Source organism: Pseudorca crassidens, chromosome 6, assembly GCF_039906515.1.
Source record: "Pseudorca crassidens isolate mPseCra1 chromosome 6, mPseCra1.hap1, whole genome shotgun sequence".
Classification (NCBI taxonomy): domain Eukaryota; kingdom Metazoa; phylum Chordata; class Mammalia; order Artiodactyla; family Delphinidae; genus Pseudorca; species Pseudorca crassidens.
In genome coordinates this window covers 56,425,670-56,453,413 of record NC_090301.1, presented here as the reverse complement: position 1 = coordinate 56,453,413, position 27,744 = coordinate 56,425,670, and positions in this window count along the sequence as shown.

The window sequence follows — 27,744 nt, the reverse complement described above, 5'->3', positions numbered from 1 at the left end:
CAGGAGACAATTCTGCTTAGTTGACAGGCAGAGAAATCACAGTCCAGCTCAGCTCTGGCCCCCGCCTCTGTGCTCTATTAAATGGACTTAATCTCACCCCTGAATTGCAGGTTTGGCCTCCACTTGTTGCTTCTGAGCCTCTGCAGGGCGGCTGCCCCACACATCTGCACCGTCAGCTGATTAGCCCCTGCCTTGGCTCCCGATGGCATCAGTGGTCACCAGGGAAAGAGATAGACATGATGCGCTCCAGTGGAAAGGGAGCTGGACTCTAAGTGAGGAAGTTTAGTGCTCTGAGTTTTATGTGTGAACCCTGCCACTCCTTTGCCATGTGAGAGATTGAAGGATTGGTGAGAAAAAAGAGGAAAAGAGAGAAATAAGAGTAAGATAATGAAATTCTATCTTTCCTTACTTTATGATTTCTACAGAGCTTTCTGTCCATCGAAGAGCTTCTAGAAAAAGATAGATGTGAGCTGAAAGGTCCTAAGCACAAAAGGGAGAGATGGAGGACAAATGGGGGAGCGGATGAAACCATAAGAGGCAAGGAAACATGCGTGCGTTACACAAAGTGGTGCGTCCCATCCTGAGATTCTCCATGGCAGGGAGAGAAAATGGTGATGCCCTCAGCTCCTAGAGGAGCAAAATTGTAATATCAGATAATGGTAGACTGTCAGAAGTACAGAGAATCTTCAGAACCGATTATGAAATGTAAGTCCAGAACGGTTTGGTCTGTAACAGTTTAACATTTTGCACAATTTTTATTATCATGGAAAATAAGAACCAAAAGCTACCGTATAACCTTGCTCCCACCCTCTCTCCGCTCCTCACTTGATTCATGCTATGCCTCCCAGCACTGGTTTCTCTTAAAAAACCTTTCTAGTTGTTCTGGCATGAGTTAGAAAGCGGTGGGCTGGGCTCCAGGCCTGGTGCCCGCCTCCTGGGCCTGACTGCCAGCTTGCAGGGTGACTATGGAAGGCTCGGCTCACCGCTTTGGGTTCCAGTTTCTTCATCTGTAAAAACAAGGCGCCAAGATGGTAATCTCTCCACCCCTTCTATGTCTAACAGTCTGGATTCCCTTAACATATTCAGGGTACTTTCTAAAGAACTTGCTAACCTTTTCCTGAAAGGCAAAATAAAAGGTCACTCTTTAGAGCAAGTGTGACTTTTATTAAACGTAAGGATAATTTCCCTAACAGTAAATAGACTAAAAGGTTTGGTCTCTATTAGTCTGCAAGGGCTGCCGTAAAAAAGGTCCACTGAGTGGGTCGTTTAGACAGAAATTTCTTGTCTCATGATTCTGGAGGCTAGAAGTCCTAGGTCAAAGTGTCACAGGCTTGATTTCTTCTGAGGCCTCTCTCCTCGGTTTGGAGATGGCCATCTGCCCACTATGTCTTCACGTGGTCTTCCTACTCTGTGTGTTTGTTTCCTAATCTTTTCTTATAAGAACATTAGACAGATTATAACTCACTCTAATCACCTCATTTGAATTTAATTACCTCTTTCAAGATCCTTTCTCCAAATACAGTCACACTGTAGGTCCTGGGGTTAGGATTTCAACATATGAATTTGGGGTGGGGCACAATTCAGCCTATAGCAATCCCCAAGTCGGGCATTCTTTTGGAGTGTGGAAAACATCTTATACCTCAGCTTGCTTGGGCAAAGCCCCAGATTAGAGGAGCAAAGAGGAGGATTAGATGAACTCTTGAAGACCTCACCAATTCTAGGGGTTTGTGATATTGTGTAAAGCTCCTCAAACCCAACATCTCATCGCCAGGAACGTGAACAAGAAAGGGGTGCAAAGAGCAGAGCTGCAGGAAAATGAAAGAGCAGATGACTTGTACTTCAGGGAAAGCGAAGATGGAAAAGAACTCTGAAGCATTTGCATTTGGGGCCGTTTCATTACATCGTAAGGGCAGAGGTACTTTATCACACAGCTATTTGTTTGATCTGTGCCTGAAGGTGAACTTTTAGAGAGGATAAGAGTCTATTTCACATAAATCCCTCTTTTAGCAAACGAAAGGCAGGATCCTGCTGAGGACAAAGGAAAAATTCATGATGCAATTCCACATATCCTCATGGGTGTCTTTTTATGGCTAAGAAGGGGGAAGAAGAATTCCTTTCCAATGTCACTGTGAAAGCATACTTACAGATTACTCTTTCTGATTGTTTGGACAGTAAAAGCAAGTAATGAGTCTCACACCACATATCTCTGGTTTTTATTGTCCCAATAACCTATTTGTCTTCTTAGGTACATTCTCAGCAGCACCGAGTACTCAGAAGAGAATGAGCGCATAGGTTCTGGTGCTCAGGCCTGCTCAGGCTTCTCATGGCCAACAGTCCACTGTTGGTCAATCACCACCTTTGTTTTCCCTTTGGAAGAAGATGTACATGGTATTCATAGTGAATTACTCAGACCCTCAAGGCCAGCCACCAACATCTGCAGAAAATTATACATCCTCCTCAAGAAACCATCGCTCCCTGCAATGAAATCCATTTCTTTAATAACTAAAATAGCCTCTGCATCCAGCCTTACACACACACACACACACACACACACACACACACACCAGTTCAGATGGTTATCTATGACATTAGCTTATTTGTAGGTCATTAACTTCTGGAAACTATTTCTTAACCACGTTTTCAGCTCACACTAGTGAGGAGTCACAGGCTTTATATTAGTTTTCTATCGCCTCTGTAACAAATTGCCACAAACGGAGCAGCTTAAACAACACAAATTTATCTTCTTACAATTCTGTAGGTCATCAGTCCAACACAGGTCTCACTGGACTAAAATCAAGGTGTTGGCAGCGTTAGGGGAGAATCCTTCCTTTTCCTGCCTCTAGAGGCTGCCCACATTTCTGGGCTCATACCCCCGCCGCCTCCCTCTTCAGAGCCAGAAAGGCTGTATCTCTCTGACTAGTTCCTCTGTAGTCACACCTCCTTCTGCATCTCTGACTTCCTCTTCTACTTTTAAGGAGATTGGGTCCACCTTCATAATCCAGGGTACTCTCCCCATTTCAAGGTCCTTAACCTTAGTGACATTTGCAAAATCCCTTTTGCCGACTAAGGTTACATATTCACAGGCTCTGGGGATTAGGACATCTTGGAGGGCCATTATTCTGCCCACCAAAATTTAGCTGCTCATTTTGATCTCTTCATTTGCAAAATCACAGAAGAAGATGCATGCCATTTTAAGGCAGAGATTCTTGTTCTGGAACAACCCAGTTTTCTTTTTCTGTCTGCTCAGGTGTTTCTTTTAAGTCATAGGGAGATGAGGGGGCCTACATTTAGAGCCCACAAGGGAGGGGTGTAATGTCTGTCAGGAGATCTCTTCCTGACCACCCAACCGTGCAAACTAGTGGAAATCTTGATGCCACTTTGATTAGTCATGACCTCTGTTGTAAACCAAACATGTAATATTTATATGCATTTCTTTAGGCAAAGCCTTACATGAGCCCCCTTGGCCCGCTATGACTGTTCAGGTGTCTCTTGGGTCTTGCATCACACAGTCAGAGCTCCTCCCTCAGGATGTTCTTCGTGCTCCATTGTGTTTGCCCGTGTTCTCATCTGTTGATGCAGGACAACTTGCAAGGTGAGAACTCTAACTTGTTTCTTTCGTGCTCCCAATACCTAGCACAAGGCCTGGCGCATGAGCAGTGTAATAAACACTTGTTGAATTAATGATAACTCTACATAAAAGCTCCTACTCATAGCTTTTCAAGCCCAGCCTCTGAGGTAAGTGGATGGCCTGGCAGACATACTAGAGATAGAGTAGGAATCTGAAGACAATTAATTTTTCCAGTTTTAATATTGGATTAAATTGGGGAAATTCAGGGAGTTGTTGTTGGTTCTTTTTTTAAAATAAACTAATCAGGCAGAGAAATCATATATATTCAATAATTAAATTTCCAACACAATATTAAAACCTACCAATGGTGAACCAGGAATGTAATGTAGTATTCAGGAAAGCACTCTGATCTAGGAAATAGAATACTTGAGTTCTGTTTAAGTAGCTGGGTAATTTGGGAAAAGTCAATTGCTATTTATGAGATCCTGTCCTTACCGCTAAATGATTCTATTTGACACTTAACGTAGGCAATAGCCAAGGGCCTTCTCAAGGCTGAAATGCTGTCATTTCCATGGTCTTCTTATTCTAATGTGACGTGACTCAGTCTTTCCCAAAGTATAGAATGGGGAATGTGGATCACTGGGGAAATGTAACATGATTTTAGGGGGTACATGAATTAATATTCCTAATTTTAACAATTTATTGAATGGACTGAACATCATAAGGTACAATCAGGAAAGAGCATTGTTTTGATTCCCCGCCGCCTTCCCATTTGCCCTGTCATATCTTCATCCTGCTTCTGGATAATATTCTAGGCCAGTTTCATAACTTTTCTAATCACTTTTGGGTAATTAGTTTTTCTCATTGACAGATGAAAAAAGCCTCATGTTCAGATATTGAAAATACTAGTAAAATGAAAATCAAAATTTTAATCTTTTATCCAATTCAGAGTTTCTACCCTCTACCGTCTGACCCCTGATACTGAAGACCAATGGTAGGAAAAGGGAGTGATATTTAATTTTGCTTTCCTTGCTTCACAGATTCCAATTCACAATGTTGCCTCTGGTTCTCCCAGAGTCAAAACCAGGAGGAAGATTAGAGGAAAACAGAAAGACTGGCTTGCCTGGAGCTGTTGTAAGCTTATGGTCATTGCCTTCCTTGTGACAGAGGCTGATTCTCTCTGGAAGTGTTTTCATGGTTCCTTTGGAGCTGCTTCCACCATTCTACTAAAGACCACTCCCCAATGAGCTAGTGTACTCTCTGACTTTGTATGATACCCCTTTGGATCCTATCTTTTGGCAGTTTATCTCAATCAGCCTTTTTCTGCTGGGGTTCTGACCCCAGCATATAGATCTTAGGCAGTATCCTTTCAAGATGGCACTAACCCCTCTATCTTCTGGGGCATCATCCATGTGGCTCATAGGAGCTCACACACCTTGCTCTGTCTGTCATTTACAGAAGTGCATCTTGTTCCACTGGCCCTCTCTCCTAACCTCTTTCCCTCTGACTTCTTCAGTCCTGCAAACTCCAGGAAACACAATTTGGGCTTCTCCCAAGGATTTGCTAAAGCCTCGGAGCTGCCCAAGGCTTGCCTCCAGCTAAGGAGTAAGAGGTCATCCCCCCTGTCTGGCAAGTATCATCAGTCTCTGTGAGTGGTTTTCTTGAGGTCCCCTTACTTTGCTCAAGGTTGAGGGGCAAGAACCCACGGGAAAGAAAAGAAGACACCATAGTTTTCTGTATTCCAATGAAGTATTCTCCTCCTGATGAATCTTCAACTGTCTCTTGATAGTCTTAAAGGACCAGCTTGGCCACCTGTGAGTACCTTGCTTTAGACTGCTGGGGTACTGCTCATCACTTTTTTAAAGCTTTGAAACTTTACCTAAAATTCTAAGATGGCAGAAAAAGTCCCCTTTCACATCTTGTTATGTATGTATGTTACTATGAATCAGAAATGTATATAACTTATCAAATCTGTGATTTTGTAGACATTATTGTTTAGGATTAGAATAGAGACAAAAAGTAGAAAGCTTAAAGAAAAATGGAATGAATGATAGCATTTGGCTCATGGATATGGCAAAAACCATCACAGTGATATTTTCTGGCTGTCATGTTAAGCAGAATATAAGGCTGAGACAGTAATTCTCCCCCTTTCCTGCCTGTGACAAAAACAATGCTTACTGAGGACTGAAGACCAAATTTTTAGTCTATTGTAGCTAACGTACAATGGGACATTTCCTTCATTAATTTCAGAGTCAATTCTTCCAAGGTTCTTCTTAAAAGTGAAAAGATGCTAATTTCTAAGTTATAAGAGAATAATCTGTTTATCAGGATGAGGAATTATCATAAAATATAAAATAAGTGCTAAATATGGTGGTCACATACAGAATTGTAAAGACCTCTATAAATAATTTAACCATAGTTAACGATTGATAAAAATGGTCTGTCTTTTTTCTTGATTACTTAAGGTAGTGTAAAACAACGTATTGAAAATATCAAGGAAAGAATTAAAAGCATGGATTTCCATGAAAAAGAGGTTTTATAGATGAAAGAGCATTAAATTTAGAATAAAAACTTCCAGCTCTGCAATTTACCTACAGATAGTATGATCTTGGGCAAGTTCCTTAGCCTCCCTGACCCTGTCTTTGTAGAATCTTCCCTCAGAACCATTCTGGAAGTGTTCAAGAATCAAGTAAGATAATGTATGTGAAATGGAGAACAATCTAAAGAGCACCGTACAGTGCTTTATCAGTCAATACATACTAGCTGTTGTTTTTAATTTTTTTCATTGAGGTATAATATACCTACAATAAAATGTATCAATTTTAAGGTACGATTCGATGTGTTTTTTTTTTTAAATTTTATTTTATTTATTTATTTTTGGCTGCATTGGGTCTTCATTGCTGTGCACAGGCTTTCTCTAGTTGCAGCGAGAGAGGGCTACTCATCGCAGTGGCTTCGCTTGTTGCGAAGCACGGGCTCTAGGTGCATGGGCTTCAGTAGTTGTAGCACACAGGCTCAGTAGTTGTGGCACACAGGCTCAGTAGTCATGGCACATGGGCTTAGTTGCTCCACGGCATGTGGGATCTTCCCAGACCAGGGCTCAAACCTGTGTCCCCTGCATTGGCAGGCAGATTCTTAACCACTAAGCCACCAGGGAAGCCCTCGATGTGTTTTGACAAGTGTATATAGTCATATACTGACACCACAGTGATGTTATAGAACATTTCCCTTACCTCAAAGTATTCTATTGTGCCTTGTTCCAACAATTCCTTCCCATATCCCTGGTTTAATCTTTTGTAGAATTTTATATAAATGGAATCATGCAGTGTGTAGTCTTTTGCGTCTGGCTTCTTTCACTTGGCATAATGCTTTCAATATTCATCCATGATGTTGCATTTATCAGTAGTTCCTTTTTATTGCTGACTAGTATTTCATTTTGTGGATACACAACATTTTGACTAGTTGGTGGGCATTTGGTTGTTTCCAGTTTCTGGTTGTTATGAACAAAGTTACTATTATCATTTGAATATAAATCTTTGTATGGATATGTTTTCATTTTTGTTGGGTACATACCTAAAAGTGAGGTTGCTGGGTTGTATAGTAAGTCCATGTTTAATTTAATAAGACACTGCCAAATTGCTTTCCAAAGTGGCTGCATCATTTTGCATTTCCAGTAGTCATGTATGAAATTCCCAGTTGTTCCACATCCTCAGTAACACTCAGTATTGTCAGTCTTTGTAATTTTGTTAATCTAGGGAGTGTGAAGTGATATCTCATTGTTTTGATTTGCATTTCTCTAATGATGAATGGTGTTCATCATATTTTCATATGACTATTTGTCATTTGTGTACCTTCTTTGGTGAAGAATCTGTTCAAATCTTTGCCAGTTTTTAAAGTGGAGTTTGTTTTCTTATTATTGAGGTGTAAGAGTTCTTTTATATGTTCTAGATAAATGCCCCTTATAGGTATGTGTTTGCAAATATTTTCTCCTGGTCTGTCACTTGCCTTTTTATTTTCTTCGTAGTGTCTTTTGAAGTGTGAGAGTTTTTGTGTTGCTGTCTTGTAGAAACAAGATGTGTTCCTCCCCGCCAAATTTGATTTAGGTGTTGAGACTTTGATACAACACATGCACCAAGAAGGTATGAAAAGGTTTATTACTCAACAATGAGACTTTCTGGGGAGAGCAGGGCAGGCCCCTAAACAGGTCCAAAAATGGCTTGAGAAAGCAGGGAAGAGACTGGTTTTGTTTTTATTGTAATTAGGCAGTGGGGTTGGAGTGAGGGTTCCTGTGTATGAGAGCCAGGCCTTGCCTGTTTTGAACTTGGCAACAAAGGTGGGAGCACCTGGGCTTTTTTATCAGCTAGCCCAGATGTGGAGCAGAAGGGGAAGGTGGAATTGTGGGGTTTGAAAGATGTCAGCAGTAAAAATGAAACATCAAAATGTCAGGCTCCTTATTATGGTTTAAATTTTTGTAAAGACTAATTTATCATAGTTTTTCTTCTGTGGTTCATTTATTTTTGTGTTTCCTAAGAAATATTTTCATAATTTAAATAAAAAGCTTTTTCTTATATTTTCATTTAGAAGTTTTTATATCTTTAGATATTTCATTTAAGTGATCTGTTTTGAGTTAATTTCTGTACATGGTGTGAGGTAAGGGTCTAGGATTTTTTTTTCATATGATCAATTCTTCAACAACCTTTTTTATTGAAAAAGACTATTCTTTATCCCATTGAATTACCTTGGCATCTTTGTTGAAAATCAATAGGCTTTGGATATCAGGGTCTGTTTCCGGACTCTCTATTCTATTTCATTTATCTATATGTCTCTATTTACTCCAATACCAACCATCTTTACTACTGTAGTTTTATAAGTCTTGAAATTGGATAGTATAATTGCTCCAAATTTTCTCTTCTTTTCCAAGTAACTAAACTGTCTAGATCTTCATTTGCACTTCCGTATAAGTTTTAAAATCCATTTGTCAATTTCTACAAAAAGGCCTGTTGGGGTTTGGTTGAAATTGTATTGAGTCAATAGATCAATCTAGGGAGAATTGACATCTTATCAGTATTGTGTCTTCTGATAAATGAACACAGTTCATTTCTCCATTTATCCAGGTCCATTTTTAATTTCTCTCAAAAATGTTTTGTGATTTTTGGTGTACAGGTTTTATCCACATTGTATTAATTTTTCCTTAAGATTTTTAAATATTTTTGATGCTGTTGTAAATAATGTATGCTTTTTTTTCAGTTTCAGTTTCCAATTGTCGAATTTTTGTTTCCAGCCAAAATGGAGTAACAGGGGCTGGATATATTCTCTCACTAAAACAACTCAAAAGCTGAACAAAATAGATAAAACAAAAGATTTCAAGTCATGGGACATCAGGCAACGATAGGCAGTGATTTTTTTGGTGATGGAAAAAAAAAACGAGGCGAGCCCTATGATTGCCTAGCCTATCACCTGGAGAGTGTTTCCAGGCTACAGAAGAGAGGGCAGCAACTCAGGCAGAGCCCAGCAGTCTCTGGAGTTGAGAAAATAGAGGTAGGCATTCAGGGAGGCCAAGCTGGCTAGAATTTGCAGGTCAGGGTACTAGAGAGAATAGAACTGCACTGAGAGAGAATTCAGAGGTCTGCAGAGAGTCCCCCAAAGTCTTCAGCTGAGTATGGGTCAGTGCATGCTGGAGAGGAAACTACCAGAAGCCAGGGAAAGAATCACTCAAAAAGTTTAGAGTAAACAATACTTAGAGCCCACACAGAGCCAAGAATAGTTACTGTTCCTACCAGTGACAGTAGAAAAACCTCAAAAACTTCGTAAGCTTTAGGCTAAATGCTGCTTTGGTTCTAATTAACAAAGCTTAACAGCAAGACTCAAATGGATCAAGAGTAAGTGTTTCCAAGTGATGTAAGTGCACCCCATAACTAAACTAGAGAATATTTGGGAATACAAAATCCAGCACTCAAGAAGGTAAAATTCACACTGTCTGGCATCCAATAAAAAAAATTACTGGATATACAAAGAAGCAGAAAAGTGTGATCTATAATTCGGGGGAAATTTCATTCAATTGAAAATGACCCAGAAATGACTCAGATGATAGAATTAGTGGACAAGGACATTAAGAGAATTCCTATAACTGTATTCCATATGTTTAAGAAACTAGAGGAAAGATGAAAAATGTTAGGTAGTGACATGAACAATATAAAAAAAGACCTAAATTGAACTTTTAGTGATGAAAACTACGATGTTCGGGTAAAGGAATGTATTGGATGGAATTAATGGCAGATTGAACGCCAAAGAGGAAAAAAAAATAGTAGATTTGAAGCAATAGAAACTATCCAAAATGAAACTCAGAGATTAAAAAAAAGACTGGGGATAAAAAGCCCCCAAACAAAAAGAGAGCATCCGTGAGCTATGAGTCCTAATATACGGCCTAAGATGTGTGTCATAGTTTCCTCGAAGGGAAGGGGAGAGAGGGGAGCATAAAAAGTATTTAAAGAAATAATGACTGAACAAATTTTCAAATTTGATGAAAATTATAATCATACAGATCCAGGAAGCTCAAAGCACCCCAAGAAACATGAATGAACCTCAAAATAATGCTGAGTGAAAGAAGCCAGACCAAAAAGAGTACATAGTCTATGATTTCATATATATGAAAATCTAGAAAATGCAAACCAATTTATAGTGACAGAAAACAGATGAGGATGGAGAAAGGGCATGGAGGGGTGAGAGAGAGGGATTACAAAGGGTCAAAGAAAACTTTTGAGGGTGATGGATAAGTTCATTTTCTTGCTTGTGGTTACGGTTTCATGAGTGTATATATACATGGAAAACTTACCAAATTGTACATTTAAATATATGCAGTTTATTATATGTCAACTGTACCTCAACAAAGCTGTTTAAAAGTTCCAATTGTTTGTTGTTAGTATATAGAAATATAATAGATTTTTTCATATGGACCCTGTATCCTGCAACTTTGCTAAACTCACTCGTTCTAATAATGCTTGTTCTTGTTACTATTATTGTTGCTGTTGTGATTAAAATCATAAACATTATCAAAGGAGACATTTAATCCACATGTCAGAGCTTTGCAAACTGAGAACCACTCTATAAGTTATTTTATTAACTATAATAGAAAAATCTTTTTATTCTCACGGGTACCTAAGCAGAGGGGGTTTCTCCGTAGAAGATTAAGGCCTGGATGTACTGAGATCCTAGCAGTCACATGAGAACAGTAATGCACACAGGACTCTAAATACTCAAGGGCCAGGCCATCATCCTTCTCTAACAATTGCAGGAAATGGACTCAGATCCCTTTTCCTTAGAGCTCGTGTGCCAGCTCCCCTGGTAGGGAAGCCCCTGCATCCTGTCTGCTCAGGATTTGATGGTTGGTGATAAAATAGGCCCGTGCTCTCCAAGAGCTGGGAACTGCTCAGAACAGAAGTATTTATGAGTTCCCTGGAAATGCCTGCTGAACGCACCCTGGAATCTGGCTGGAGAGCTTTCCCCTGCACAAGCATGCTTGCTGCTGCTCAGCTATTGAGCTCTTGTCAACACCAGCAGAGCAGGGGAGAGAACTTTCTACAGGGTCCAGCTCATGTTCCTGGCTTGCTATCCATAGCCTTCTACAAAAGACCTTCTCCATCCAGTGGCCCTGCCGCTGCAGTTTTCCACTTCCGTGGAACAGGACTTAGTGTTAGAATAACAGATCCTATTTATGCTTTATGAGGAATTAATTTTTCAACTTTGGTAAACTTATTAAGCGTTCTCTATGGGCTGCCAACAGCAGAGGATTATACTAGAGAGCAAATTGGATGTGCTGAAATCCATACATTTATATTCCATTGTTTTCCTAGCACTGTGAGCAAATATTATTTCATATGGACATCACATTTCTCTTTAGTCCTGTCAAACATCTGATGTGCACTCAAGTTTTTCCTTGCTCTATGGATGGCAGTGTGACAAGTTAGGCTTCCAGCTATTCCTCAGGGGCCTTAGCTAAATTCACATACCTCCGATTTCTCCTGCAGCTCTGATTTCCCCTCTTATGGAACTCATCTTTGCTCCAAATGTCTTCTTTAGCAACACAGAAACTGCAGCAATGGGTGAACACATTTTCTCCAAGTTCAGAAATTATTCAAACTTCAAGGTTTTTGGAATTTAAAGGGGATTCTTGGTTTCTGCATCAGGTCTCCCATAACACAGTGCAACTTCTGTTTTAAAGTGGGATAAAAACCTTTTTAAGAAGCTTATTGAAATGGCTCAGAAGATCTTGTGGACATCAAATAGTTTTTAAAGGACAATATTTTGATAGTTTAATTATAAGGAAATAGGAAACATGCAGATTAAATTGACCCTAAAACACACATGGTTTTAAAAATTAAGGGCAAAGAATTCTGGCAAAATACATGTTTTGAATCTAAAACACATGAACAAAATCAAAAGGCCCAATGGATTCAGATTATGGCACTTGGACTAAGGTGATCTGCCATATAGAATCCTGAGGAGACCACAGGCCACTCCTTCGTGCTGTCTCTGACCTCCTTGTCACCTGGGATTCACTTTCACACCTCAGTTTTTGCCTCTGAAAATGAATAAAGATACTAAATCCCTCCTCCTGTCATTTCTTTTAGATTCTAAAATAAATTATATGCTCTTTGATTCCAAGTATATAAAGTTTGTTCCTAAGCAGATCCATTTCTTACCTGAAGGAAGTGATGACTTTTACTCTGTTAAGCTTCTTAATTGTCAGGAAGTAGAGTATCACTCTTGAGTCATGTAATTAAGAAACCCCAGTGTTTATATTTTCTTAAATACCTAAACAGGTATTTCTAACTTTTCTAGCCACAGAAACTATTAATCACCTAGTAAATGGATGAAAGGGCACTTGCTTTGGAGAGCTCCTCCAGAAGGTCTCCTTCCCTCCTAGTGATTCTTCTTCCATGGAGCAGAGTTTAGGGATTCCCAGCAGACAACAAATTTGCTCATGGTGCCTTGTTTTGGTGCATTTGGTAACTGTGTGTGTATACTTGTCATTGTCTTTGAAACATTTTTTGTGGGAGTCTTTGAGGCTTGTCATGGAGGCATGTTCCTCTAGAGAGGTTTTGCTTCTGCCTGGCGCTTGTGGGCATTACCAGTCCTTGACAACCTTTTGTCAAATTCAGAGTTTGAGGTTCTCTGGAAACTCCAGGCAAGGCAAACCCAGCTGCAAATACACACGAGGGTTGACCTGTGGCTGTTATATCTCAGAGACAGATTTCTTTTCTTCCCCCCTCTTTCCTTCCCTTCTCCACCTATGGGTGTAGTGGAGGCTAGTTTACTTCTGGTTGATACATACTTTGAGGATGTTGTCTCAGGGGTCCATTTAATGTGGAGAAGGTTTTTTCTTAAACTCCTCTCCTGCATTGGCCCTAAGCCTTGACCTCTGTACACCTCAGCATCAGACCAACAAAACTTAGCAAATACCTTCTGGCAAAGCATCTGGGGTGCTCAGGTCTTGCTTTCCTCTCTAGCTTCCCTCTTTCCCTTAGATTTTGCCTGGTATTTCCTTACAGCCTTGTCAGTGTCTACCATACACTTATGAGACTTTTTGGTTAATATTTTATCCAATATTTTTAGTTGTCTTCTGCTGGAAATTTGGTCTGAAAAAAAAAAAACCCTACAGAACTTCCAGAAATAGAACTTCTCTAGATATAAAGTTGAGTTGAAAGTTTCCAACCATCTGATAGCCAACAGATGCTAGCTCAAGGATTTGCGTTAAGTCCGGACTTCAAGGCTTAGAACAAGGAGACCAGTTTCCGCTTCTCCTGTACTAGCTGGCAATGCGTGTCCTACCATTTGGCATTTATGAAATCCTGTATCAGAGATTTTATGAGAATCCTATTTATCTGAGGCCTATACCAGCCCTATACCACATGTGGTGGTAAATGTGAGTTCTTTTCATACAATTCTAAGGAATTTAGGATATGACCGATTTCATTTATTTATTTATTTATTTAGGGTTTTTTCTGGCCATGGCCTGTGGCATGTGGGATCTTAGTTCCCCGACCAGGGGTCGAACCTGTGCCCCCTGCAGTGGAAGTGCAGAGTCTTAACCACTGGACAGCCACGGAAGTCCTGCCGCCTATTTTAAAGGCTAAATTTAATTGGTCTGTCCTTCTGCTTGAGGAAAAAAGTGATATGGGTTCAAAGTGAGTTATACGATGTCATAAATTTATCCTCAGTAGAAAGCAAACTTGAAGTTGAGAAAAATAGTCTCAACTCCCCCACTACAGCATTTCCCCATTTTGCCTGAGTTGGTGTTAAACTGGTTTCCATGCTCTATCTCTGACATCAAAACAAAGAGGGTCCAGCCTGATGCAGAGTGATGCAGGCTCAAGCTCAAAGCCAACCACTGACTCCTTCAGGGTCAAAGGGTGGTCTGAATGCTGAAAGCAGGAAGCAGAACGCAATGCTCATGTCAGGCCTTTGTGGAAGCAAGGGCAGTTTGCTTGTGGCCTCAAAGACAGGAAAATTCGAGTAGAAAAGAAATGCTCTTCTGCACCTGATGATTCTGTTTCTGACAATGGGCTTCTCTCTTGGCCAACCCCTCATTATGCCTGGGCAACCCCCCCACACCCAGAGCAGCAGCAGGGCCTGGCAAACAAAGACGTGTTTTGTAATAGGTGCTCAGTGGATTTTAAAGAATGAATGGAGGAATGAGTGAATGAACAAACGAACAGAATGTCCTTTTCTTCCAGGTTGGCAATGTCCCTTCTGTTCTTCAGAGAGCGTTTGTCACCCTATAGCGCAGTGAATTGCTTCTTGACTTACTGGAAATAAATGGTACTTTCTTCACAATTGATGCCCTATCGCAGTAGTTTTTCAAAGTGTGGCCCACAGACCACCTGTATCCAAATTACCTGGAGTGTTGGTCAAAATTGCTAACTCCTGGGCCCCATTCCACAACTACTGAATCATAATTTCTGGGGATGGGCTCAGGAATCTGCACTTTTAACACAACCCCAGATGATTCTTTTGTACAAAGGAGTTTGAGAGGTGTTGTATTATGTGAACATTATCATCACATCAGTAAGCATTTATTAAGCAAACACTCTGTGGATTGCATATTTTAGTCTCCACTCTATGAAAATGACCTGTAGGAAGTCTGTGATCTGTTTTTATATATTTTATGAGGTTGTTTGAGTCTTTCTAATGTTGGATGCATCTATTTGCCTTATCACCACAATCATCTTTATTTAAAAAATCCATACACATAGTGTGCCATGATGAGGTTTCTATAGAATGAGAAAATATTTCCCTCTAGACTCTAGACAGTTAAAATCTGAGCTATGACGTACCATCGAAGACGTACAGTGCAGAATTTAAAGAGTTAGAGAGGAAGGGTGTTCCTTTCAGTTTTCTACAGTTTGGAAATTCCTCCAGTCTTGAAATAGTAATTCATTTAAGCAAGTTTGTCTTATCTTTGTCCAATATGGCTTCGTATAATTTTCATATAATTTCCTAGTCAGCATTCCTTTCATGAAATGACGCGGGATGAGTCCAGAGTATTTGCCTTGGCTAATTTTCTCTTTGTTAAGGAAAACCCCATGGCTGTAAAAGAAACTGTGTGTTTTTGCTTTCATTTTTTTGAAAGAAAAAATGAATTTCTCAAAATAGGTCCATGTTCCTAAAAAGTAAGCTTGCATAAAAATTGTTCTTTTTGCCAAGTTCAGGAGATTTCTAATGCAGAATAGAAAGGATCAGGTAACACGCTGAAGAGAGATTTCCATAATTAACTCTGCTGCATGTGAACAGAACGCCTCTCCCCTCTCTAAATAACATCCTGTGTAAAAGAAATGTGGATTAAAAACACAATGAGTTAGGGCACTACATCCTTTGTTGCAGACAGTAGGGAAGTAATTGATCAGTTGCTTTTTATACAATGAGGCAAACCTCAGCTGAATCGCAAACCTCATGTTAAGAGCAATAAAAATATAAAGCGGTACTCGTTTGCAGACCCTGGTGAAGAACCACATTGCAGCAGATTTACTCTTTCCTTTATATAGGCCTCAGATTAGAAATCAGCTGAATTGGTAGGTTTTGAGGCCTCATTCGTCATGTGTGGTACCAGCTTGCCAAAGCAAACTGTGTTGCTGCGTAAACACGCGGTCTCCAGGAAAACGGGGTTCTGACACGGGCACACCAAGACCGACCTGGGGACACGCTTGAAGCATGCTTTGCCGAAGAAAAGGAACTGATTAAAAGAAAGGCTGCCAGGAGCCTTGTGAAGAAGAGGGTGTAGAGACAGTAAGCCCTCTGGATCCTCTGAGGTTCTGCCACGCTCAGATGAGAAACACGCTGCTCCCTAGGCGGTTGGTAGTGTGAAGGAGAGTTCATTACACTTCTAAAGATAAAAGCCAATTTTATGACAGCTGAAAGGATTAAAATAAAACATAATATCCTTCAGTTTTTGAAGGTGCATTGGTGGCCCATTGTCTGGGGTCACCCAGAATCTTGTACCCAGCTATGAGCAATAAGTTTAAATTGTCCAAAAAGAAGAAAACATTTTATTTAGAAGATTTGGTTGATTTAGTGATTATTTAATAATTGTGCATTGCAGTAATTACAAAGAGTTTGATTTAGCTTCAACTCTCACCTCTCCGAAGGCAAATAGAGGATAGGTTTTTAATTATTTTAAAATGAAATCTCTGGAGCAATTTACATGCCCTGTACATTTTAACCAATGAAAGGGAAAATCCAAGGCATTTTCTGCTGCAAGCTTCAATTGTGTAAAGGCAAAAGGGGCTAGGAGTTGTATATAACATGGGTGAGCACAGAGTGTGTACTCAAACCAGCCAGGAGTCGATAGGAGACGGGTTCCATTGATTAGGTCTGTTCTCTCACCTGCAGGCATCTGGTGGTTGAAAACTTTAAACATTAAAAAGTCCATCCACCAGCTGGATTCAGCTGCGCCAATATTGCTGCCAGTTCATCTGCAAAACACACAATCTACCTCACTTCTAAAAAAGGGCAAGAAGAGAATCCTTAAATGGGGTAAAACAAATCTCACCATAGATTCAGAAAGGCCAAATCAATCTTGTTTTTCTCTCATCTTTTTCTCCTGGCCCATCTTATGTAAAGATGCTGCCCCTGGTTTATGTCTTTGATATCCTCCTTCATCTAGTGGAATTTGTGCTGTGTTTTAAGAGCTCTTCCAAACCATAAGTAGCATATTAATTAATTATTGGGTTAGTGAAACAAATTGCACATCAGTGTATTTTAGAATTATTCTCCGATTAGATTTGGTTTATTGAGTTAGAGGAGAAGGAGAGTGGGATTTCTGGTTAGAGTAGAGGGGGCAGCATGCAGGGTTATGTTCTGAATTGAGAAACGTTTTGCGCTTTCTGATTAAATAAAATCAAGCAGTATATGTATGTGCAGCAGCTGGAAGAGGATAAGGGGAGGGTGATTCCGAGAATCAGATGCCATATTCCTTCTTTGGAAGATTTCTCCAACTTTTGGAAAATCTGTAGCTCATGTACAAGGCTGAAATACTGTCTGGGGAGGATATGCTGAAAGAGGAGAGAAAAGGAGTTGACATGTTGCTGGCATGGGGTCAGTAATGCGCGGGGTCAGGAATTTAGAGTATTTCAGATGGCATAACAATTTGGGGCCTGGGATATAAAGGAAGGGAAACAGAAATCACAATGGACATTATGTCCAAACTGTCACATGCCACAGAGATCCCATTCAAGAAAAACTTGCCTTCAACATGTGGAAGTAGTACCCCACTTTCATGATTCCTGGTGTACGTACTCCTGAAATATTGAATTACTCATTTGGGGCCCTTTTCACCTACAAACTTTTCTTCCCTACATCAGGGATCCCTCCTCAGACAAGGTCCTCTACAGTCCCTGTATAATGCTGTACAGAGGGCATTTGTCAATGCCTTATAGAATCTGGCCACTGGCTCCTTTCAAATCACCTTCCCTGTGTTGCCCCCAGAAGCCTCTTCTCAGCCACTCTGGTTTGTTCTCTGAAGATTCCAAATGCCTTCCTGGGCATTTGCTCAGCGCACAGCTCACTTTCTGCTTGATCCTCCTTCACCTCTCCACTTATCCAGATTCTACCCAGCCTTGGAGGTCCAGACAAACGCTACTTCTCTCAGGAAGCCCCCCTGATTTCTCAAACCCTAGAGCCCGCGATGCTTCTTTATGAGCCGTTAGCTTGGCAATTTGCTGACTGCCATCATATAGATCAGGGGTCCCCAAGCCCCGGGTCGCGGACCGCTACTGGTCCTCGGCCTGTTAGGAACCAGCAGCAGAGCAGGTGGTGAGCAGCGGGCGAGCCAGCAAAGCTCCATCTGCCGCTCCCCATCGCTCCCCATCGCTCGCATTACCGCCTGAACCGTCATCCCCCTCCCCCCGCCAGTCCGTGGAAAATTGTCTGCCACGAAACCGGTCCCTGGTGCCAGAAAGGTTGGGGACCGCTGATGTAGATCATTGTCTTACATTGTTATTGACATCTCAAGGCTCTACTACGCTTTGTCGGTGTTCCTTGACTATTAGTTTCTTGAGCGGAGGGGTTGGGGGATCTAGGACAGTACTCTCTATGTAGTTTGCATCCAAAAAGTGTACAGTGATGAATTTGTAAACAGCAACAACAAAAAAGTACTGAGAAATGTTTCTTTCATTCCTTCCTATTAATATTAGATCTATTAAATTTAATTCATTAGATACTTAACTAAAAAACGAAAATTATTAACATTTAAAAATGCATTTAATTTCTATTAAGGAGGCTTTAAGACACATGGACTATTTTATTTCTTGGCATAATACTTGTATTTTCTCATAAAATGAAATAGAATGATATTACTTTAAAGAAATGACATATTTCATCACATTCTTCTGTCTGTCCTTTTCCCTGTTACCTTCTTATTACTGGAGAATAGCGGATGAACTTGCCATGTGGCAAAAAATAAGAAAGGAATGGAGAGACAGATATCACCTTGGCTTTCTGATGCCTTCCTCTGAGAACTGTCCCGTGTTTGACCTCATTTCTTCAATCCACATCCACCCACTGCTTCTGTTCTTCTTGTACAGGTTGGGGCTGGGCAAGAGCGCAGTGTGTTGCTTCATTAAATTACTGACCTGTTGGGATGGGCAGAGCACATCTAGAGGGAGCTAAGTGGTTAATTGCAATTCATGGACCCAGCCAAACTAAAATGCAGCTTGTTCACCAAACCATCCCCCTCCCCCTCCCTCTTCTCTGGATCAATCCCAGCCCTAATTAAAATGTAATATTCTCCTTATGTGACTCTTTGGAAAAGTTTGTGGAATGACCACATAATACAGAGCAGGTTTTCCAGATGTTCCCTGTCTTGGCTGGTATTCACATGCACAGCATCTCCACCCCCAAATTTCTCCTCTCTACACTTACCATATGACCTCCTCTCCCTTCCCACTTCTCCTTTGCTGTCCCTGATATGCTGTGCATAACTTCCTGAGTCTGATTGCTGTGCCTTCAGTGTATAAGAACCATTACTGAAGTGCAGTGGGCCAAGAAAAAAGTAATACTTGCTTCCACGGAGCACTTTTATGCTATCTACAGTGGAAAAAACAACTTTGAACTGCTTCCAAAACAACCGGCATTAAAATCACTTCTGTTTGCAGTTGAGATGGATTTTGCAGTTGAGATGGATTTTGCAGTAACCTTTCCAAACCTGCTTCCTCTGAATGTTTTTCAGTCCATAGAGTGGCTTTCTCAGTGAGAATTTAAAATGGTGCCCCTATAAACACTTGGCCTACACCTCAAAAGGTCATTTTCCAACACTCGCTCACGAGTGCTCGTGAAATCAGGGCCTGCAGCCACAAGATCTCCACGAAGGTTGTACAGGCATGGTGATGTTATGAAACACTGTTCCAAACTGTGAATTAATAAGATTGGCCACTATGACACAGCCATCAGGTTTCAGCACATTTTTGATAATGTGATCACTTAGCATAGTTATCTGAGTTCAATTTCCCATGCCTCTCCCCACACATATTTTCCACATCCCTTCAGCCTTTTGATCTGTGTTCCTTAGCTCTTATGAGAATTTCTCAATGAGAGGTTGCACTATGGCAACCTGTAAGCAAAATCCATGTTCAAAAAAAATCTATACTTTTTTCAAAATTTATGAATTAGTAGCTAATGTTTTCAAGTTGCAAGATTTCGCTCACAGATTTGGACTCCTGTCCTCTCTCTCTCTCTCTCTCTCTCTCTCTCTCTAATTTAGACGTAGCACTGTTCTGTTGGAACTGACTCCAGTGGCTGCTTCCTTCATGCGGGGCAGGAACCATCAGCTTGTTGGACCTTCCGATTACAGGCATGCTTTCCCATCACCTACCTGGCATTTTGACTTTAACATTTTGAGTCATAACTATTTCAGTTCAATTATTTTATAGACAGAAATTCAGCCAAGTAAGACATGTTTGAAGCCAGATGTTGTTAGTTAGCTTAAAAAAAAATCTAAATTCTTCCTCCTGGGTAATATGTCTCATTTATCTATATTCTTGACACTCGTTTCCCAAGTAAACTGAGGTCTCTCACACAGCATACCCTAGTGGTTAATAGCAAGGGCTTTGGAGTCAGGTAGGCTTGACTACTTTCTAGCTGCATGGTGCTGGGAAATTGCTTAAACTCTTTGTGCTTCAATTTTCCTATCTCTAAAATAGAAATACACCTTAACCCAGTGGTTCTCAACAGTAGTGTGCATCAGACTCACCTGGAGAGCTTGTTAGATGATGGCGGGCTGGTCCTATCTCCAGTCTCTGATTCAGTAGGTCTGGGATGGGGCCTGAGAATCTGTAACATCTCTAACAAGTTCCCTGCTGCTGCTCCAGCACCCACACTTTTAGAACGACTGCCTAATGCCCTAGGTGAATATTAAAAGTGATAATTGTAAACAGAAATATAGATCAATGGAAGAGGATAGAAAGCCGAGAGATAAACCCATGCACATATGGTCACCTTATTTTTAATAAAGGAGACAAGAATATACAATGGAGAAAAGACAGCCTCTTCAATAAGTGGTGCTGGGAAAACTGAACAGCTACATGTAAAAGAATGAAACTAGAACACTCCCTAACACCATACACACAAATAAACTCAAAATGGATTAAAAACCTAAATGTAAGGCCAGACACTATAAAACTCTTAGAGGAAAACATAGGCAGAACACTCTATGACATAAATCACAACAAGATCCTTTTTGACCCTCCTCCTAGAGAAATGGAAATAAACAAATGGGACCTAATGAAACTTCAAAGCTTTTGCACAGCAAAGGAAAACATAAACAAGACAAAAAGACAACCCTCAGAGTGGGAGAAAATATTTGCAAATGAAGCAACTGACAAAGGATTAATCTCCAAAATATACAAGCAGCTCATGCAGCTCAATACCAAAAAAACAAACAACCTAATCCAAAAATGGGAAGAAGACCTAAATAGACATTTCTCCAGAGAAGATATACAGATTGCCAACAAACACATGAAAGGATGCTCAACATCACTAATCATTAGAGAAATGCAAATCAAAACTACAATGAGGTATCGCCTCACACTGGTCAGAATGACCGTCATCAAAAAATCTACAAACAGTAAGTGCTGGAGAGGGTGTGGAGAAAAGGGAACCCTCTTGCACTGTTGGTGGGAATGTAAATTGATACAGCCACTATGGAGAACAGTATGGAGGTTCCTTAAAAAAGTAAAAATAGAACTACCATACGACCCAGCAATCCCACTACTGGGCATATACCTGGAGAAAACCATAATTCAAAAAGAGTCATGTACCACCATGTTCATTGCAGCTCTATTTACAATAGCCAGGACATGGAAGCAACCTAAGTGTCCATCGACAGATGAATGGATAAAGAAGATGTGGCACATATATGCAATGGAATATTACTCAGCCATAAAAAGAAATGAAATTGAGTTATTTGTAGTGAGGTGGATGGACCTGGAGTCTGTCATACAGAGTGAAGTAAGTCAGAAAGAGAAAAACAAATACCATATGCTAACACATGTATATGGAATCTAAAAAACAAAATTGGTTCTGAAGAACCTAGGGGCAGGACAGGAATAAAGACACAAACATAAAGAATGGACTTGAGGACATGGGGAGGGGGAAGGGTAAGCTGGGACGAAGTGAGAGAGTGGCATGGACATATATACACTACCAAATGTAAAATAGATAGCTAGTGGGAAGCAGCAGCATAGCACAGGGAGATCAGCTGCGTGCTTTGTGACCACCTAGAGGGGTGGGATAGGGAGGGTGGGAGGGAGAAGCGAGAGGGAGGAGATATGGGGATATATGTATATGTATAACTGATTCACTTTGTTATAAAGCAGAAACTGACACACCATTGTAAAGCAATTATACTCCAATAAAGATGTTAAAAAAAAATTTTAAAAAGTTAAAAAAGTGATAATTGTGTAAAACACATGGTTTAGTGAGTTAGTCATTTGACTGAAATAAAAATTTAATTTGTTAGAGGTTCAATGTTTATACAAAACCTGAGGAATTATTGCATTTTGATAAACAGTATAGATTAATGGGGATTCCACATATAACTAAACTATTTCATTTCTGAAACCTATTTATCTTTATACTGCAAAAGGGAAAATCCACACCTTAACCTCATTTTGGTCTTAACCTGGGTTTGTCTCTTGTTCTTCCCCCACTGTAAGGGAAGGATTAATAGATTTGCCCAAAGCATTGAAAGGAAAGGTGAGCAAGAAAGGCATTATCTTAGATTGCCATGAATAAGTCACATTCTCTTCTCCTATTGGCCCCTGCTTGTTCTGTGCCCTCCTGGAAGCTAGACACAGCGATGGAGGAATCACCTCTCACCTGCATGGAACACAAAGCAATCGTGGCCCACCGGCTCTCTGCTCCTTCCCCTTTCCCTTCTTTGCCTCAGTGATGAGCAGTGAGAAGTGATACGACTTCACATCAGACTTGGGAAGCATGGGAGTGAGTTCCATGCAGACTTAAAATCACTGGACAAACACGTTCCCCCCTCCCTTCCCTCCTTCCCTCCCTCCCTCCCTCCCTCCCTCCCTCCCTTCCTTCCTTCCTTCCTTCCTTCCTTCCTTCCTTCCTTCCTTCCTTCCTTCCTTCCTTCCTTCCCTTCCTCTCTCTCCCCCTTCTTCCTCTCTCCTATTTTCCTATACTTTGATATTAAATATCATAGGAGTATAGTATGTATTTTGCAATACTGGCAACTGACACCTATTAAAAAGAGACTCTAGAACTCAATCCATCTTTCCTGATTCTAAAAGAAATAAGTTCTAGTATGGTGTTCAGACATATTCCACTCACAAAAATAGCTCTGGTGCATATGCAACAAATAGAAGCTGTATAAATAACACCTGGAGTGTAATGCATTATACCTAATTAAAAATTTAAGGACTCCTGGGCTTCCCTGGTGGCACAGTGGTTGAGAGTCCGCCTGCCGTTGCAGGGGACGTGGGTTCGTGCCCCGGTCTGGGAAGATCCCACATGCCGCGGAGCGGCTGGGCCCGTGAGCCATGGCCACTGAGCCTGTGCGTCCGGAGCCTGTGCTCCGCAATGGGAGAGGCCGCAACAGTGAGAGACTCCTAATTTTTAAAAAGTTTGACCAAAACACTGTACTCCACTTCCTCCTGTGGTAGACCAAGTGGGATTTTAATACCCCTTCATTTGGGAGAAATGGGAATGAGTATGAAGGGCAGGGGTTTTGGAGAGGCACTAGGGAATCTTTCCCTAAGGGTCCGGCTTGTTGTATCGTGAATGTTGTTATCCAGGAAGTCTGTGGAACCCCCTTTTCTGAAGATTTTAGGGAATGTTCTAAGTGCAGTTCTCCCCAGAGGCAGCAGACTGGACTGAATGACCTCAGGAGGCTCCTTTCCAGACTGTGATTTTGTGAATATTTTTGTCATACAAACTATGCCTTGTGTCCTAGCACTCCAGATGCTTATAAAGCACCATGTGTCCTGCACTGCAGGCTGACTGCAGTTCCCAAAAGGAACAATTCTAATAAAACACCCACTCCAGAGAGGCAGAGACCATCGAGTCAAAAATGGCTGTGACCTTTGAGGTAGAAGCTCTCGACTGGTGTTGAAATTTAATACTGCGCTATAACTCAGGATGCTAAATCAGTGGGTAAAAGGGATCAATACCCAGTAAAACTGCAAGCAAGGCTGGCGTAGATCACACTTCATTTCCCTCTAAACCCTCCCAACTTGTCTCCAGCTCTGCTTGACACTGTGTCATTTGACATTACTTAGTCCATAAAACTTATAATGTGCAACAGTAAGACTGGGCAGTTACTGTGGCATAAAATGGGAGAAAAGAGTTACCAGACCATCAAATATGGACATTGTTTTCTAGCCAAATGCTTTAGTAATGATAAATTAGCAGTCCCAGGTTAACACAGATGTGATGAAATGTCTACTCCATTGATCAGTTTTCATTATGAACTAAACTTACAGGCTCAGTCAGAAAAGACTCAATTATTCCATAAACTACTTCCAATCTGTGAATACAGTTTCATTTGTGAAATAGAAATAGGAGGCATTTTAGGAACATTTCAATACATTTCATCTGGAGATTTTTCTTAAGTAGACCCAGTTGGGTTGGAAGTCTTAGAAAAATAGATTGAGTTTCCCTGGTGCTATTTACAAGATAGGCCAGAAAGGAAGCCACAAGAAGAACTTCGCTGCTGAGATTTTGAAGATCTTCCATCCTGTATCTTACTTGACATCATCAGATGATGCTGAGTATTAGGAAAGCATAGAAGAATGGTGAGGAATTGAAACTGCAGAAACAAGGGCATATTTGTATCAAAAAACTGGAAGGAAGAGAAAGAATTCTCCTCTTCAGGGCACCATTCACCCCCCCTTTCTTCCTGCCTATGAGCCAAGTTAATGAACAGCTCTTTACAAGATGTGGAAGCTTAGAATTACATTGCTTTAAAGTATGAGGGCTTCAGTGTTCTGGCCTAAGAGCCAGCCAGTATCTTTTTCAACTTGAGAACAAGCAGTCTGGCAGATCTCTCAAGTTCTAAACTAACTGACCAAAAAAATTCTCCTCTTATTTCAGGTCTTTCCAAAGAAAGAAAGAAATGCAGTCCAACAGTGACAGTGCTGGTAATGGAGAAACACACCTAAGCCCCAATTATAACCTAATTCCAGGAGACTTTTCATGTATCTTGTAATGATATTTCAAGGTATGTGTTTGACTTATAGTGGACTCAACTGTACGTAATGAGTCATGGAAGAATAGGATTTTGTTTGTTCTTAGAATTAGGTTGAAGCATCTTCCCTACCCTCCACTCCATTCTGAGACACACCCAGGCCCTCTCTACCCTCACCCCAATGTTACCTCAAAGCACCCTTCCCTTAGGAGCAATGTGTGGTGAGTATTCAGCACACCTTCCACTGCTTTGCATCCTCTGGGCTTTTGGACAACCCTCCAGACGTAGTTCTGGGCCTTTCTCATGAAGCAGTAGCAGCCTTGCAAGAGTTTTGCCAGGAAAAAAGAAAAACGAACTGGACTTCACAACCAGATAACAAGCGTGAACAGACCTGTTCTCAGACCAAATCAACATTTCTACTCCCGTCCTGACAACTATAAATTCAGAAGTCGTCACCACATAAAGTACCTCATGCACAAATACTTGAACTCTGACTTCCTTTCAACAGCCTTAATGGTACTGCTTACCATATCATTTTAACGTGCTCCGGTGTTGTAATGTCATAAATGACAGTCTCAACTACAGTCGTAGCCCCAGTTGCCAAGCCTAACTCCACAACAGCTCTGTCATATAACATGTGGCTCTGATGGGGTCCACACAAGGGACCTCCCCTCAAGCCCTCCGCTCTCCCAGGCCTTTCCTTCTCTATTAGAAGAAGGAAGCCTGCAGTCCACCACTGAAAAGCACAGACACGAAAATAATTAACCATCTCTTCTGTTCAGCTGTAACTTATATTCCCTATGAGGAGGAAAACGGAGGAAAAGAAATCAAGGCCCAGAGACCCACGTTTCATTTGGAACACTAGGGGTTCTTGGGGAAGATCATTAAAGTGTGGTTTGAAATATTTTCCTTTTCTCATCAAGTCACTAGCCCTGTAATTGATGTCATAAAAAATATCTGTGTTCAGTTGCATTGGGTTTCTCGGGTCCTTTCAAGTTATCAATTATTTACATCCCAATGAAATGAAAAAGTGCTGCAAGCCAGGTCCTGAAATGCCACCAAGGAGTCTGAGGGTGGCATCGTTCATCTTGAGCGTTGCACCCACGAAGGGGGCATTAGTACTCTATTTGGGAAGTTCATTTCTCCTTCTCTGTCATACATTATCTGTGTGGGTTTTATTGCTTCTCCTCATAAATAGTCTCACTGGGCTTTTGTTTGTTTGTTCACACCTCTACAATTTATACTCTTAAGGATGAAAGGAAAAACGCCAGTTCCTTCAGCCAGCACAGGCCCCTTTCCTCTGTATATCTGGGCCTTGAACCATTTCTTCCTGTATTCCCAGAGCATCCAGGGAGTTTTCTTCACTTACCCAAATTCACACGGTCCAGATTTGACAGAAAATTGTGTTAGGGAATGGCGGGATTTCATTGGTGTTCAGAGTCTTTCCCTTCTATTATTTCCTCCTGCTTTAATTTCCCCTCCCCAAACTTTCTTCCCCCACTCATGCGGCAGAGTAACTCCAGCAGGACCAGATCTCATACTATTACTTGTCCTTGCAGAAAGCAGCAGAAAACGTTTGGTGATAAGTCTTAAGACCCAAACTCGGTCATCATTCCTTTAGTGATATATAAAGGCATCTTGGCTAACGTACAATCCTCACATATTCTGCTAAAGAACTTTATGGGTATGGCCGGTAAAACGTGATACTACATCTTCTGCCAATTCGTTATTTTCAGGCTTCTCTGGGATTGTCCTTTAATAGGCCTCACTGTCGCAACTGGAGACACTTGATGGCATTAGAGTTTCTTCTAAACCTTAGAGTGCAATAGGCTTACGCTTTTCCATCATTCAAAGGGCAGATTCAAATCTACACAAATCTGTTCCTAATCAACCCATTTCTCTGATCTACAGAGCATAAATTAGTTTGTTATAAATGAGGTGGCAGGCAAAAGCCCCAGTGTTTTTGAAAGAGGCAGCAAAGTTCTTTCTAGGACCGAGGAAGGCCTATATATTATTATTCCCCATGTAGTCAAAAGGGAAGTTTTGAAGATATACAGGAACATGCTGGTTAGGCAGGACTGCGGCCATGGTCCTTTATAACGCTGCAGTTGTGTGTTCTATATTTACTTTTCCCCAGATAGTTAACCATGTAAATTGGCAGGGCGGGGCTGGGTGTGGGCAAATTCTGCCAACATCCAGATCCTGAAAACCTCAGCAACTTGAATAACTTTGGAGACTTACAGTCGCATTTGCCAACCAGCATTATGCCATCCAGAGCTTCACAACACACTGTAACAGTAGAGATAACTAATAGTCCTCTCTCCTTCATTTATTGAAAAGAAAACGCTGTTCAGAACATAAGATAATATGTTTACTTAATGCAACTTTAAGGAAGGAGAGAGGGACATTTTTGCAAAGTGATTAAAAGCAACTTATAAAAGTAGGTGCCTGGGATGAAGGACCCAGTGGTGGTGGTGACTTCCGCTCAAAGGTCCAGTGTCCTGTAGGATGGTGAAGCATCCTGTGGCTGAGAATTCTGTGTTTCCTGTTCAGAGGAAGCAGAAGGGAGCTAGAAAAGAGGGAGTGGGGGAAGGAACAGGTGGGTAGGGGTGGGGGAAAGAAATCCTCTCTAAGCTTTCCCTTGATCTTAACCAGGGGCCAACACTTGACAGTTCTTTTAATAGAATGTGGTTCTGTCAAGGACAAAGCAAGTGCAGCTTAAAGAAGCCGCTGCACCTGATTTTAAAGCTGAAAGAGAATAGGGGTTGCTTATGCGGAGAAACCACTCAAAATGTTCTGAAATGTGGGAAGAGAGGGGCGTGAATTTATAAGGAAGAAAATAGGTGCAAATACACCCCCATTAACCTGATTTGTTCTTAGTGCTACAGGATCTGTATTTTCTATCATAGGTCACGATGAATGCTTTCTTTTATGTCAAGCTTAATGTTTTTCAAAGCGCGTTCATACACATTGTGTCCCTTGT